Source organism: Tursiops truncatus, chromosome 2 (assembly GCF_011762595.2).
Source record: "Tursiops truncatus isolate mTurTru1 chromosome 2, mTurTru1.mat.Y, whole genome shotgun sequence".
In the NCBI taxonomy this organism is placed as follows: domain Eukaryota; kingdom Metazoa; phylum Chordata; class Mammalia; order Artiodactyla; family Delphinidae; genus Tursiops; species Tursiops truncatus.
This window is the reverse complement of record NC_047035.1, coordinates 42,455,011-42,470,556: the sequence shown is the minus strand read 5'-3', so window position 1 is coordinate 42,470,556 and position 15,546 is coordinate 42,455,011. Positions and strand designations below refer to the sequence as shown.

The 15,546-nt window shown below is 43.3% G+C and overlaps 1 long non-coding RNA gene across 1 annotated transcript in view; it reads left to right on the top strand.

The window, feature by feature from the left end:
* Positions 1-1,048: 1,048 nt before the first annotated feature.
* The window catches only part of LOC141277830 (uncharacterized), a 39,817-nt gene continuing 25,319 nt past the window's right edge, over positions 1,049-15,546 (top strand). Inside the window, exons 1-2 of the long non-coding RNA XR_012329686.1 lie at positions 1,049-1,113; positions 6,261-6,401. This is a non-coding gene — a long non-coding RNA (uncharacterized lncRNA). The remainder of the gene's footprint in view (positions 1,114-6,260; positions 6,402-15,546) is intronic.

Below are 15,546 nucleotides of genomic sequence, written 5' to 3'. Positions count from 1 at the left end.
CCACTGCGCCACCAGGGAAGCCCTAAGGTTGTATTTTTAATGAACTTATTTTTTCTTTTTTTCTTAAACAAACTGTTTCTTCCCCTTGTTCTTGTTTTCTTCTTTCCTCTTGTGAAGGGGGCCCAGTTGGACCTGAATTGTTGCCCAGGAACTTTGGGCTGATTCATCCTCTATTTACCACATATTCTGGAAAAATCAGTTAAAAGGAGGAGAGGGGGGAGGGCTGTAGGAGTGTAGTTTGCTTGTTTCAGGAAGGAATGTCAGGAAAGACTATTTCCTCTCCCCAGGGCCCCCAGCAAAGGACCTTCCAACTTCTCCTTAACCCGGGTGCCTTGCTCTGTGTGCCCTCCCTGGGCACAGGCTCATTCAGTATGGCTTTATCTCCATGAGATCCCCTTCGGTCCCTCCTTTCTCTCTTTTCCTGGATCCATAAACCCCACTGAAGTTATCCCATCTGGTTACAGCACGTCTGAGATTTCTGTTTAACTCTATTTAGTGAGGCTGGGATTGTGTGTCCCAGTGCTCTTTGGGGAAAGCTATTTCCAGGAAGGCAGAGGGCCAATGTTGGGGGGTGGGTAAAGCAGACAGCACAGCTGCAGGGGACGGTTGTAAAAAAGATTAAACCCGCCTCACAGCTGAGTGTATTTTACCAATGTAAATGTTGATCTCCTTTTTTTAAACCCTCAAGGGACCCCAAGAGAGGAGGAGAGGGATGTGTCTCTGGAAACTTTACTAGGCAAAAAATGGTATTACAGTTGGAAATGCAGCTGACCCAAAGCAAGAAACTTCAAGAGCTGGGAGAAGGTCACAGAAAGGTCAAGAGGAAGGAAGGTGGGGGATGAAGGGGCTCAGATGGAATATTTCAGGCACTGTAAGCTTTTAAATAAATATTCCCAACCCTGCCCTTGGTTTATCAAGTCCTCCTAACCTTTTGAAGTTTACTAATCTTGCCACCCTCAAACTTGCTGTGTTCCAGCTGATAATGACTGACTCTGGTTTGAACTGTCATGTTGTCCCAGAAAGGAAGGCAAATCAATGCTGGGAGGCTCCTTATCAGGAGAGCAGTATCTATCTGTGAGGGCCCTGAGGCCTGCTGAGAAAGTCCAAGTAAAGGTAAGTGCACTCCTGACCTCCCGATCAGATCACCACCCTCTGTTCTTCCAGCGTGGTACTTAAGGACTGGGACGTACAGGTGGCCCCCTGGCTGGGGTCTTATGCCTTCTCCTATAATTTCTCAGTTTCTCTTTCTGGTGTAAGCTGATGACTTAATTTACCATGTTTTGTCCAAATGCTCCTCACTTAATTGCCGAATTGTCAAAACCGAAACAACAAGATCCAGGTGTGATGAGCTGGTGGTGTAGAAACGGTCAGAGGATTGAAAATATTTGAGAATCATCATTTTCAAGTGTTTCCTGCTGCCATAGTCTATTTCAGGACACAATGAATGATATTTACGAAGGGTTCACATTTTCTGACCACTTACCATGTGACCCACACTTTGTTAAGCCCTCTATATGTATTCTCATTTTATTTTTCCAACAACCTTATGAATAAGTCCTGTTTTACAGAGCAATTCAGTACTTTCTCCAAGGTCACAGAGTTGGTATGTGGAAAACCCAAGTTTTTTTTTTTTTTTTTTTGCAGTATGCGGGCCTCTCACTGTCATGGCCTCTCCCGTTGCGGAGCACAGGCTCCGGACGCGCAGGCTTAGTGGCCATGGCTCACGGGCTTAGCCGCTCCGCGGCATGTGGGATCTTCCCGGACAGGGCCACGAACCCATGTCCCCTGCATCGGCAGGCAGACTCTCAACCACTGCGCCACCAGGGAAGCCCCATTCATTCAATATTTATTAGGTATCTAGTATGTGCCAAACCCTGTGCTAAATTCTGGGGAGACAATGGTAAGCAATAGCAGATGTGTGCATGGGCCCATGGAGCTGAGGTCTAGTGTCATCAAATAATTACAAAATTGTGAAATTTCCCTTCAGATAAATGAAGGGCAGGAGAGGGGTACTGGGTATGAGTGTTTATGATATGAGGTTGTGACTTGTCAGAGAGGTCGGGGAAGTCTTCCTAGGACCTGATGCAGGAGATATGTACGCATGAGGACATCCCATGACTATCTGGGGATGCTGTCTTCTGCTGCTCAGCAGAGGAGTGCTCTTTGGGAAATTCCTTGGATTATGCCTTTTACTTGGGATCAGTCTCTTTGGTCTAGAGAAAAAGATGCTCAAGGTTTTGGGAAGTCCAGCCCCATTCAGAAAGTCAGCCAAGCATTTCATACACTCAAGCACACCTTAACACAGAATGTCCAGGAAACGGGAGGCTCTTACTTGTTCAGCCTAAAAATGGACCTGAATAGCTCTTGTCTGTGGAGTGTGGTTCTAACAGGGACTCATACAGTTTCTCTTGCCTATATCCTGAACAGGAAGCCAATCTCTAGAGTTATCTAGTATTTATTTATTTAGGCTTTGTGAAGATGTATCCAGTGAAGTTGCTTCCACAAAGAACAGCCATCGTAGAATCCTGGAATGTTAACAGAGGAAGGATGTTAATGAATTTTACTGGAGAAGGATTGTGTTTGGTTCTAGCTCCCTGTTTAGCCAGTGAGAGAAGTGAAGTCCAGTGGTCAGATTTTCACAGCCATGCTCACTGCTTCACTCATTATCCTGGTGTGGTGGACGCTGTGGTGACCTAATCAGACAAAACTCCTGTCCTCATGGAGGTACATGTTAGTGGGTCTCTCAAATTTCCCTGTCCCTGCTTACTTCTCTTTCATGACATATTCACTTTCCAGACCCCAGTCCTCACTGGAAATGAATTCTCCTTGAGGCAAGAAGTAATTATTTTGACCAGTGATGCTCCTGAAATTTGGAACTCAGATTTATAATGATCTTCTCACATTGACAGTGTGAGAATCTTCTCTATAGTAAGATGAGGAAGACATTTTCCCTAATTAAGATACAATTGTTCTCTTGAGAAATCAAACATAACCATCCCATGGCAAAGCCATATTCTTTTTTTGACTCCTGGCATTGGCTAGTGTGGGCTTTAGCTGCAGATTGTTGGGAAAATATAGATTTTTAAATTGCTGTTGTTTATTGTTCTTAGAGTAATAGTAATAGACTCCATAAGAGGTTGAAAAAAAATCATCTATTTTTCATTAACGTCATCTAGGCCTAATATCTTCCTTTCATATAGAAATTTCATTTTTAAATTTCTGTATTAAGTGCACAATTAGGTACTAAGAGTTTTTTTTCTGTCATCAATGTCTGTTCCTGCAAAGTATCTACTTCCTGAGTGATTGTCCCGTTTTAAATTAACTGACTTTTTTCAATGGATGACTTTCCTAGTAGGGCCACATACATTTTTATAGCTGATGAGCCTTTATTGTTGGAACTAGATTTCTGGATATCCCAAACCAATGTCATATAAGCCTAATAATAATAATAATAACGTATACATATTTCGTGCTTGCTATGGGTTAGGAACTGTTCCAACTGCTTTCATAGAACTCATTTTAATTTTCACAGTAATCCTTGGAAAAGTATGCTATTACTTTTTCCATTATACAGATGAGACTGATAGAAGGTTAAGTACCGGCATGTCAACACATCACCTTGAGTTCTACAAGAACTCTATACTTCCTCATTTCATTCCCATATCTTCACTAAACAGGGTGAACCCCTCTCCAAGTCAGTTGTTTGTGATGCAACGCACATTGATTTTTTTCAATCTCTTCAAGTCAGAGCTGGTAATGACTTTGGCCACCAACTGGTTTGAGTGCCTTCCCCATGTGACTCTTCACCAAACTTTCCGGGGAAATCAAACGCTTCAGGTGAAAGCCCCAGAAGACTTTTCACCCAGCTTCAGTTGCCTTTTATCTAAATCTCTCTAATGGGATGCTCCTAATGAACTGAATTTTGCCATTGAGAGTCTGGTTTTGTTTTGCTTTGTATTGTTGTGTTGACCCTAAGGGAGGTAACATCACAATACCCCTCGCCCCCTTCAAGGCTGCAGACTGTGCCACATTTTATCTGGCTAGGCTGCTGGCTTTTGGCAAGGATTGATGGATGTATGGCATTCCGAGGTCAAAAGTTCTACACCCTGGCTGCTCAAAGTGTGGCCCACAGTATCAGCACCATCTGGAAGCTTGTTAGGCCCTGCCCCAGACCTACTGAACTAGAATCTGCATATGACAGGTTTCCCGTTAAAGTCTGAGAAGTACTGGTCTATTCTGAATCCAGAGAATTGGATTGGTTGGGTTAATTTTAGGATCTTACCCTTTTTCACTTCTGTTTCTCTCCTGTATCCCCATCCCCGTGTCCAGGACAGATCCTCCCTTTGGTAATTTCTCTCATTAATATGCTTGTCTCTGAGTCTTAAAAGTGAAAATGAATGCTTCCCTTCGGATTTTACACCTGTTCCTATTTTGTGAAGTGTAATGTCTCCAGACAGCTTATATTAAAAAAAATTCTGAAATGCTATGTCTGTTTCACAGTGTGACATTATTTCTCTGAAGTTTTCAAGAAATGTTATCCTTGTTTTCCCATGCTTCATATTGGTTGAAAAGAACTGTTTTCTTTTCATAAGCCAACTACGATACATCTGCTTTTGATGTGAGATTAGAACCAATATTGCTGAGCCCAATTATTTTGCTTTGAAGTCCTGTAATTGCAGTTTGATTTTGACTAGATGTATTTCTTATCTAAACAAACCAACAGTTAATACTTCACTGGGAATGTTCTACTGTTGTGATATGTTTGGAGTAGCACTTTACTTATCACACTGCTTATTTATTTTTCAAGTGGAAAAAATGTATTACATCTTTAGCCATATTTTAAAGTTCCCAGCGTTTAAGTGAGAGCTCTCAGGTTTTGGTTTTAGATTGACTTAATCTTAAAAAGAAAATTGTAGCACTTAAGTGAAATGGACCAGGCAAAGGCACATAGCAAATTGGCATAATCTGGGTGGTGGGCTGAAAGATTTTAGGATGTAGAAAAAAACCTAGCTGCAGATAAGACTTTTGAAGAAAAGGAAAAAAATTCAAAATGCCTTTTGGAATGCTGCTATGATCCTCAATGCAGGCATTTATTAGGCACCTACAGAGTACACAGTCCCGGGTTGCTACAGCTCTGGAGAACATATGTCCTAGATTTTCTGGAGCAGTCTTAATTTCATTTTTTTCATGACTAGACCATGTGTCTCAAGTTTTGATCCAGCGGATATGTTCACAGCAGGAGCAGCAGAGAGCAGAAGGTGAAAGAGTCGACTTTCAGTGAGGAGTCATGACGTCTGTGTTTCCTTCTCAGATGAGCCCTTATTCCACCTGGGAAGTATAGGAAATGGTTCAGAAAGCACACCAGGCTCAGAAAAATTTATGCACATGGACAGATTTTTTGGTACTCTGTGCCCACCGCCCCCGGCCTTTATCCCACCCCACTTCAGAAGAATTTATAGTTATCTGCAAAGCTCAAGTATAGGCCAAATTAAACCTCCACTTGCGTTGGACCTTAGAGATTTTTGCAAACAAATTGTGCAGTCAGTGAATCAGGCATCAGGCAATAAAGTACACACAATACAATTTTTGGTACTTTATGTACAAGATTAACAGTTCAAATTTGCCTGATTTTATAGCCAATTTAGATTAGCTAGAACAAGGAATCTAAAGATAGTATAGTTAATCAAAATTTTAAGAAAATTTCAAACATCTTTTTAAACAAAGTCCTTTCAACTTTTTTCCACATCAGTACCCTCCTAATACTCCTCACTTCTTTAAAAACGAAAACAAACCTATAATTGGTTACAAACAGCAGTAATGCCCACTTTGAATTTATTTTTACATTTATTTCTCCTCTGTAGTCTTTGGTGGAGATGCTGGTGTGTGGAATGATAGAGGGATTTACTTGCTGGTTTTATTCATTTAAAAATTTTTTCTTTTTAAAAAATTTTTATTGGAGTACAGTTGATTTACAATGTTGTGTTAGTTTCAGGTGTACAGCAAAGTGTGCTCACTGGTTTTAGAGGCAAGAATCTGAGAGTGTGGAGGTTAACTGGGTCTTTTCTCCCCTTTTCCAGACGTTTTGCATTTAAAGGGAATACTGCGGGACAGGGATGTGCCCAGCCCAATCTCTGCTGCCTTGATATGTTGAAAACAGAGGCTAGGAACGTCCAGTGTAGATACCATGTCCTCACTTTCATTTGAAGTGATTATAGTTCTCTCCTTTGCAAAGTTATTTGCCTTGTATCTTTCCTCCACAGACTTGGAGGTACGCTGCCCACTCCATCTCAGAAGGAAACGTGGACTCCGTCAGAGTGTGGTGGAGCAAAGGAGGTGCACTAAGGACCCAGACATCTGGGTCTGGATGGGGGCTTCACCGCTTTCTACCTCCGTGCGTTTTGGTAAGTCACTTACTCTCTAAACTCCAGTTTCCTCATTGTAAAATGTGCACAACAATATAGATTCCACAGGCTCATTGTATTAAATGAGAGAACACATACCAACGTACTTAGGCAGCTACAAAGAAAGTCCTCAAAGGTTATCTTTTCCCTGGTGAATGCATCTAAGATTGCTAGATGCGACGCTCTGGCACCCTCAACTGTGGCATATCCCAGGAGACGCCTCTGCATGGAAAAGCCTGAAAATCAATCACTCATTCCTTGGCTCATTCATTCAGCATGCATTATGTGTCAGGCATTTGGAATATAAAAACAAATCGGACACAGTCTACTCCTGAGGGACTCTTCGTGGGCTGCTCACAGCATTAAACCAAATAACCCTCTTTTACAAAGATTTCTTACATGGTCTCAGATTTCTGCCTTGCCACCTGAATCAGCTGCTTGTTTTCATTTCAAGTTGATTGATTGGCATACGGAACTGACCAGCAGAGCATTAAAAAAAGCTGTTGATTTCTCTTTATCTAAATTAAATTTGTATCGTTTATCACTGCTTATCATCTTCAAAGAGAATTATTGCTTTTGGGAATTTAAATCTGTACATTCCAGGGAAAGATACAAACATACTCTCCTCTGTCTAATGCTTACTGATGCCTCCTGTAGTATTTAGAGCTGGTATTGCAGTGATTAATACGGCCTGGCCCATGGTAGGACTCAATATTAACCTGAGTGAAGCATAGTTCTCAGAGGATAGATAATACAGCATTTACTGTTCTGCTGCCCTGTAAATTAAGATTTGAATGAAAAAACCCAAGAGCAGTATCATGTGTGGCCTCTGGGTGAACCGAATTGTTTTTCTAAATAGACACCTCCCAGAGTGAGTGTTGGGGGCGTATGAAACAGGGCTGAAAAGCGTAGGCTTTGGAGTCAGACACACAAGGTAAACACTCTCAGCTGGGCCACTCATGCTAGTGAACAACTCATCAACTATTGATGACTTTGGGCAGGTCTCTTGATCTCTCTGAGCTTCTGTTTCCTCCTGTGTAAACTGAGCATCCCAACAGTACATAGCTCTCTGACTTGCGGTGAGGATTAAGTGGGATATTGCGTGTAAGAGGCCTGGCCCATGGGAGCAGCCACTGAGGGGTGGCTGTTCTCATCAAGTCAGGTGTGGGGACCCAGGAGGTTGGAATTTTGGATGAATGGCTTTGCCTTTGGAGATTAACACTCCCATTATCATCACATAAATCAAATGGACAGTCTTTGAGGGTTTACAGCCTTTCCATCTTCCTAGGAGGCACTGCTTCCTCCAGATGTAGTTCTTAATCCAAAGGCCACCTGGAGGGGTTCCCAAGGCGTCATCTATTAACAGGCTTCAGGCTGTATATACCCAGGAGGGAGGATGCAGCCATTCCTTGATGATGGGGGCCACAGGTCTGGGGCTGCTGCAGGTCCCTGCCTCCACTCCACACTTTATTAGCTTTAGTTCAGGGATGAGGGCACTCAGGCCTGCAGATGGGAGCTGTTTCATCTTAGCTGGGTCAGAGGTTAATGGAGATAAGTAGTGTCTTCTTACCAGGAGGCCTCAGGAAAGCCCAGTGTGTTGTTGGAGTTGAATCAGGATCTCAGAGATTGAACAGATTGACATTCTCCTACCTTGTGGAGAGGGAGTGAGGCCCTATGAGAGGAAGCTGCAGCGGGCCTGGCAGGAGGGCAGGGTGGCTAGAGGTCCGTATCAGTCATCAAATGATTCAGGGAGAAAGAGGATAATTGCCCACCGATCAATCCAAAGTCTGGGATCGGTGCACTTCAATGTCCTATTGGGAGCCCCTGCATAACCCCACTTTGACATAAGGGCAGGCCCGCTGCTGCCTCCCGAGCCCTGGGGCCAGAGCAGGGCTCTTGGCACAGACTGCACTGCGGTAGCTCGGGGCCTGGCTGCCCCTGTGACCCACGGGAATGGCAGCCTGAGGTCTGATCCAGTCCTTCCGGTCGGGGCCTGTCTGGACAAGGGCAGCGTGTCTGGGAAGTGGATGGGGTTTAGACCTGGGACTTCTTTCCTGAGGTGAAGCCATCTTAATAAGTCAATCTAGATTACTAAAGAGGGGGAAAGTGTTTATATAATTAGGAATGTTTCTAAACACCCAGAAGCCATTTCTCTTCTGAAAGGCCTTCCCTGGTCACCCACATAAAAATATTCTTCCTCTGTATTTCTAAAGCACTTGGTGGAATTTCCTCTCTGTGCATTAATCATTGGCTACCCTGTATGCCAAACATGCTCTCTTCTTTTGCTTAACGTCCTAAAAGGGACGGAAGCAGCATTCCTCCCTCCCTTTCTCTTTCCTTCCTTCCTTCCATTACAATACATATTGGGCATCTGTGTGCCAGGTACTTCAACAACTGTGAACAAAACAGGCATAGCCCCTGCCCTGTGGAGCTGATGTTCTAGAGGGCATGCTCACTCACCTCTCCCCTGGGCCATATACTCTGGGAAGCAGAGCCACATCCTACTTCTTGTATCCCTTATAGCAGCTTGTGCCTTGTTAGCAGAGGGGGCTAAAATGCTTGTTGAATGAATATATGCCTCTGGGCATATATGCAGAGGTTGTGGATTCAAAAGCTCCTGGGACCAGTAAATGAGTGAACTGGGCTGAGTGTCTGGGAAACACTAGAGAGTGGTGGTGACTTTGGCAAACTGGAGAATGTGGGCAGTGGTCAGCAGCCGTTCCTGTCACTTTAGCTGCATGTGGCCACCTGAGTCCTGTCTTGCCGAATCTTCTATTTTCTTAAGAGAAGCTGGAAATTAGAATTTTAATGTGAAATCTCATTTTTAAATGTTGAAATTTAATTCACTTAAAAGACCCAGGGAAGTACACCTGTGGGCCAGATGAAGGGCACAGCTGTCATTTAGAGTGTTCTTATTTGTCGGGATTTACTGCTTTGTGGTGTTCGTGAAGAGATGGGATACCATCTCTCAGCCCAGCACACTAGAAATCTGTGCTAACTCACAGATTCCTCCTTCTTCCATCCCCTCGAGTCCAGCAGTCACCTCTTGGCCCCTGTCTGTTGCAGAGACGTGCTTATCACCTGCCCGTCCTTTCAGCTCCTCCCACACTCTCCAGCAAACGCTCATATACAGCAGCACAGCAGCGGGGCAAAGGAAACCTTTAGGAGGAGGTAAAGCATGACACTGACAAGCCTCAGGGATGTCAGCATCGCACTGGGGTTATTGCCTCCGTTTAGAAGAGAGTCAGACCTGGTTGTGAATCTCAGCACCGCCAGCTACTGGATGTATTACTTCACATCTCTGGGCCTCAGGTTCTTGATCTGTAAAATGATCATAATATCTGCCTTGCAGGGTGGTGATAAGAAGTAACTTATACATTAAGACTCTAAATTATATATCTAAAGATTAAAACATATAATTTCCTTATTTGGTGTTCAAGGAAGGGCTGGAGGACTACTTAGCCCCTCAAGGGTCATGACCTAGACAGGCCTGGTCTGGATTTGTCTTGGGGTTTGAGTGAAAGTAGTGAGGGGGTGGTGATTAAGGACATAGTGAGGGGATTTGTGGGGAGCAAAACTTGGAGAAACATTGCAGCTCACTCACCATTTGGGCTATGTTCATGCCTATGATGGCCTCGAGTGTTATCAGTAGTTTTATTTTTCATCTGTGATCAGAACACTGCTTAAGCCATGGAGGTAAAACAATGATGTTCTTTCCATCTCTTTCGTTGGTCGTTGCTGGCTTTCTCTGTGTTTCAGATAAGGTGCATAGTTCATGCAGGATGACAAAGAGGTGGCTGGCGTTTGAGAGTGGTGTGTGGTGGGAACGTCGGAGAGGTCTCCTTCATGTACTCCTTGAGGGCACATTGGAAAGCAAGGAGAATGTTAAAAACTTTGTCTAGGTTGTGGAGCTAGAATGCAGTTTATGGGAGACCCCCCAGGTGGATAATATTTCAGTACGTTAGAGTTGTCCTGGTGGCGTGTGTGTGTGTGTGTGTGTGTGTGTGTGTGTGTGTGTGTGTGTGTGTGTATGTACACACATTCTGCTTTTCTGAGGATGCTGATGGACCAAGATACATCTGAGAAAATAGTACGCCAGGATGAGTAAGGGAATAGGCCCTTGGTTTCACAGGTATTTCTCTAAAGCCTGCTGTATTATCGCTACTGGCTCTTCAATCTCAGCCTGAGAGGGAAACCTCCGAGAGCTTATGAAAATGAGGATGTACTCTGCTGGCTTTTAACATGGATACCAAATAAACAGCGTAGGTGAAAAATGGTGTCTCCCAGACCAATGGTGGGTAATCCCTCTGTCAGCATTGGGACCTACAGTCAGACAGAAAGCTCTACTGCTTTCTGTGATTCTCCATGAAGACCACTCAACCTATCTGTGTGTCAGTTTCCCAGTCAGTTACCTGGAGCTGATACTACCTACAGGCTATGACAAGCATTGCATAGAACTGGATGGAAAGTACTTTCTATGTGATCACCCTTCTTGGGAAGACGTGGACACTTTGTGTACGTGTGTCTTTAAAGTCAGGGCTGATCTCAGGAAGGCACAGAGAAGTATAAGAGTGCTACTTTGATAAACTGAAGAAAAGAATTCCATTTTCATCCCACGCCCCACCCCTGTACACTCCCTCAAAGAAGCCTAGAAATAACATTTCTGGAGCCAGGGACTGAGAGGGATGGAAAGTGCGCATGGAGAATGGGATCTAAATCCAATCAGCTGCAGAGAAGATGACCAGCTGGGGAGCCTTCTGGGGCTTCTATGGGGGGCATTTCCACCCCGTTTACTGATCGCTCTCCCCCAGGAGTCCCCATGGCTGCTGTGAACTGGGGGTGGGGCAGGTGAGGGGGTGGAGATGAAGACATTGGGCTGTGAGCCTCCGGGCACTCCTGGTGACTTCCTCCTATAAATCAGCCACAGACAGCTGCGTTCACTTGCTCCGCCCTAGGAGAGACTGATAGACCCTGTTGCTAGGCAGCAACACGGGGCTCCACAAACATCGTGGGATCAGAGGGCAGGGGGCTCAGCCCAGGCACTAGCCAAACAGGACCGCACCACCACCATCCGTTTGTTTATTTTTGCAGTGGCATTGCCTGTCTGTACCACAGGAAGGAGGAAGAGCCCCCCAGCCCCCTCTGCCCTGCGTATGTAGACCACTTACTGCTCAGCCCCGCAAAGGCCACGACCGCAGTGAGGCCCACTGACCTGCTGGCTAATTTATTTATTTTAGTTGCACATAGCCTGCCTGCTAGGTCTAAGTTTGAAGCTGGAGGGGAAGCCCATGCAGTCTCATACAGAATATTCAGCTCTTGGATTCTATTTGGTCTGCCTAATATCTGATTAAACAAGAAAGGGGAACCTTGTGCTGACGTATTCATACCCCCTCACTCCCCATGCACCCTGCTGTCCTCCAGCTCTCATACTTCCATCCAGGGTCTTCACTTTGCAATCAGCATCCGATCCACCCAACATGATAAACAGGCCATGGCAGCTGTGAGGCTGAGCTCTCCTTGCTTTGATTTGCATTGATCTCTCCTAAAATAAAAGCACTTTTCCAACGTTTTGTTATTAAAATTTCAAAACGTGTATTAAAATAGAAAGATTTTCACAGTGAACGTTGGTAAACCACACCCATGTTCTATCATTAACATATTTCTATACTATACATCTGTCAGTCCATCAATCCATCTTATTTTTGACACATTTCAAAGTAAATTGCAGACATCTGTACACTTCCTCCTAATTCATTATGTATATTAGTAACTAGAGTTCAATGTTCATTTGCAGTTTTTCTCTTAATATAAACCTTACAATGAAATGCACGTGTTTATGTTTGTTGAATTGACAAATGCATGCATTTGTGTAACCCAAACCCCTATCAAATTATAAAACATTGTTGTCACCCAGAAAGTTCCTTCATGTCCCTGCCTAGTCAATACCTCTACTCCCTCAGAAGCAGCTACTGTTCTGATTATTTCTCACCTTATGTTAGGTTTGCCTGTTCTAGAACTTTGTATAAATATACAAACACTATGTTCTCTTGGTGTAAGTTCTCTTTCATCATCATCATGTTTTTGAAGTTCTTCCATGTTGTCATCTGTATCAGTAGTTTGTTCTTTCTTATTGCTGAGTAGGTTTACATTGTATGGATGTTCCAGTGTGTTCATCCCTTCTCCAGTTTTGGGGCCTGGGCTCTTTCCAGTTGTTGGCTGGTATTTTTAAAAGTTGCTATGAATATTCAAGTCATGTTGTGGACATATGTTTCATTTCCATTGTATAAATATCTAGAATTGTGTAGATTTGATTTTATAAGAAACTGCCAGACTTTTTTCCAAAGAGATTTTAACATTTTACGTTCCACCAACAACATATGAGAGTTCTGGTTGCTCCACATACTTGTCAACATTTGGTGTTGTCAGTCTTAATTTTAGCCATTCTAGTGAATGTATAGTAGTGTCTCATTATGAGACTTGATTGATCAGTATCCCTGATCAATCAAGGGATCAGCCTGGTTTTCAACTTTAATTTTCATTTTCTAGAAGTAGGTTTTCTAGAAGTAGGTTGGAGAATGTAGGTACTTACCTTAAGTGATCCTGAGTTAAATATATAGTTTTTCAAACTGTTATTATCACTGTCTATTAATGCTCATTTGTATGCGAATTTCCATTATAACACTTTTTTGTTTTTTGGAAGGAGGTGTATCTTAGGAAGAGAGGGTAAGGGTTGCATTTTTAGGAATAGGGTTTGATATAGAATCTTGGGGATGTGGGCTTTGAATGAATGAAGTCAGCAAGCATAGAAGTTTTTAGGAATGTTTGCGCCTCATGTTTTGTGGCATCACTTGGAGTGTCATTTACTTAGCTTTCGTAGCTCTTCCTTCTTTCTTGGTCTGAATTATTCAGAATGGTACTCTACCTGTCCTTGCAGACTTCTTTGGCTTTTCTAGCAGCCTGCCCTGGTTTCTGCCCTGTTTTTCTTGATGCTGCAGCTCAGCTACCCTTTAGATAGGCCCTTTTCTTACTCTGTCTGTAGTCTCTATGCTTCAGATCCCAGGCTCTTGGCTTCAACTCTCACATGCAGGAATTCCTTGTTTTATTGTGCTTCACAGATACCATTTTGTGGTGGTTGTTGTTTTACAAATTGAAGGTTTGTTAAAAAAAAAAAAAGTTTTACAAGTTGAAGGCATCGGGCAAGTCTATTGCTATCATTTTTTGCAACAGCATTTGCTTACTTTGTGTCACATTTTGGTAATTCTTGCAATATTTCAAAATATTTTTCATTATTATATTTGTTATGGTGATCTGTGATCAGTGATCTTTGATGTTACTACTCTGACTCTCTGAAGGCTCAGATGATGGTTAGCATATATCAGCAATGAGATGAGGAAAATGAGAGTTAAGCAATTCACGTATGGTCACATAGATGGTACGTTGTGGAACTGATATTCAAACCCAGGCAGTCTGACACCAGAATCCAAGCTTTTCATTTCTATATCGTTCCTTAGTAATACGATGACCTCTACCTGTTTTCTGAGCATCAGATCTGACACTTCCTATCTCCCCTATTGCCTCACTCTGTGTTTCAGCCACACTGACAGACTTCCTGTAACTTGAAGCAAGCCAAGTTCTTTCATTCCTTTTTGACTTGGCAAATGCTACTACATCTGCCTACAACAGTTGCTCTGCTCACCACATTTTCCATCAGTTGAACTCATCTATCCGTAATGGGTCCAAACATCACTGCCCCTGTGGAGCCAGGAAACAAGTGCTGTCACTTGCTCCAACTTCCATTTTTCTGTAGCACTTGTGTTTTAGGGTTGTTTTGGTGTTTTAGCCAATGAGTTACTTGAGACGGGACAGGACCTTGCTTTACTAATCTTGTTCTGCAAAAGTTAGCCTGGGATCTCTTAGGTGAGGTTCCCTGGGAAACAGACACTGAGAACAGCACCTGGGAGGGAGGGAGGAAGGGGAGCAGATTGAACAGAGGAGAAGTGAGCTTAGTATAGTTACTTCAGGAGCCTTAGCTTGTCCGTGAGGAGCTCTGGACATGGGCTTGTCCTGTGGATTTGTTTCTCACTGACACGGAGTCAGGCCTTTTTCCCCTGTGTCTACCAGTCATTAGACGTGGGCTGCCCTGGGAAGGGGCATGACCTAAGGTGGTGCCTAGAGCAATTTTGGGAGAGGAATTTTGCTATGAGTGTGCAGCACCCAAAATACTTTGGGCAGTTCAGGGAATGAGCCCCTTGGTTCTGAAGGGGAACTGGCTGGCACACCACCACATACACTACACTTAGTGAATGTGTGAAAAGAATGAACATGTGAAGGGAGTCTGTTTAAGCAACTAGATTAAATATATCGTGTAGCCTCTGATGCATATGACAGTCTTTAAGAAACAGGAAAATTTTTAGGAAAGTTAGATTAGTAGAGCATTAATTGATTAAATCTGTATTAAGAAAATAGGTATTTGATTTTACCAGGATAGAAGAGTTCCTCATAGGCTGAACATTGCTTAGCCAATACATTTGACATTCCTGGAGGGGGCAAGGTGTGTGTCTCTAAAATAAAAAAGGCTTTTATTTTGCTTTGTAATCTGCTAAACATGCTAAGTGATATGAAATGTATGGGAGGCATACTTGTTAATCATTACAGATTCTGAGACCATGAATGTGACTTTGGTATATCCTTAACCTTTTCTGACTATAGTCACTTAGGATTAAATGGGCCTCTTCTAGCTCTTTCTGGTGACTTCCTTTCTCAACTAGAACCAGTGCCTTGAGGTCCCAGCGTGCTTTGAGTGTTAGATGTATCTTTATTCCACAGAGTTTATGAGTCAGTATTTCCCCTCGTCTCATTCCTGTAGTTTTGTTGATTTAATCCTAGGATACGGTTTGTTTGGTTTATAGCCCCTTTAAGATATTATCATCGACCAGAATTATTATTGTGGTTCCTCTCTCCCAGAAGGAGGCAGAAGTGGCCCTTTGGGTTAAGACTCTGGCCCCGGAAGCCACAGATCCTTTGACCTCAAGCTGCCCTGTGGAATCTGAGCCACCTCTGGAGAGACTCAGAATGACTGAGCCTGTTAATGAACTGCATCCTTTTGTCGAGTATCCCAAATTGTGGTCATTTAGAGCATTATTAT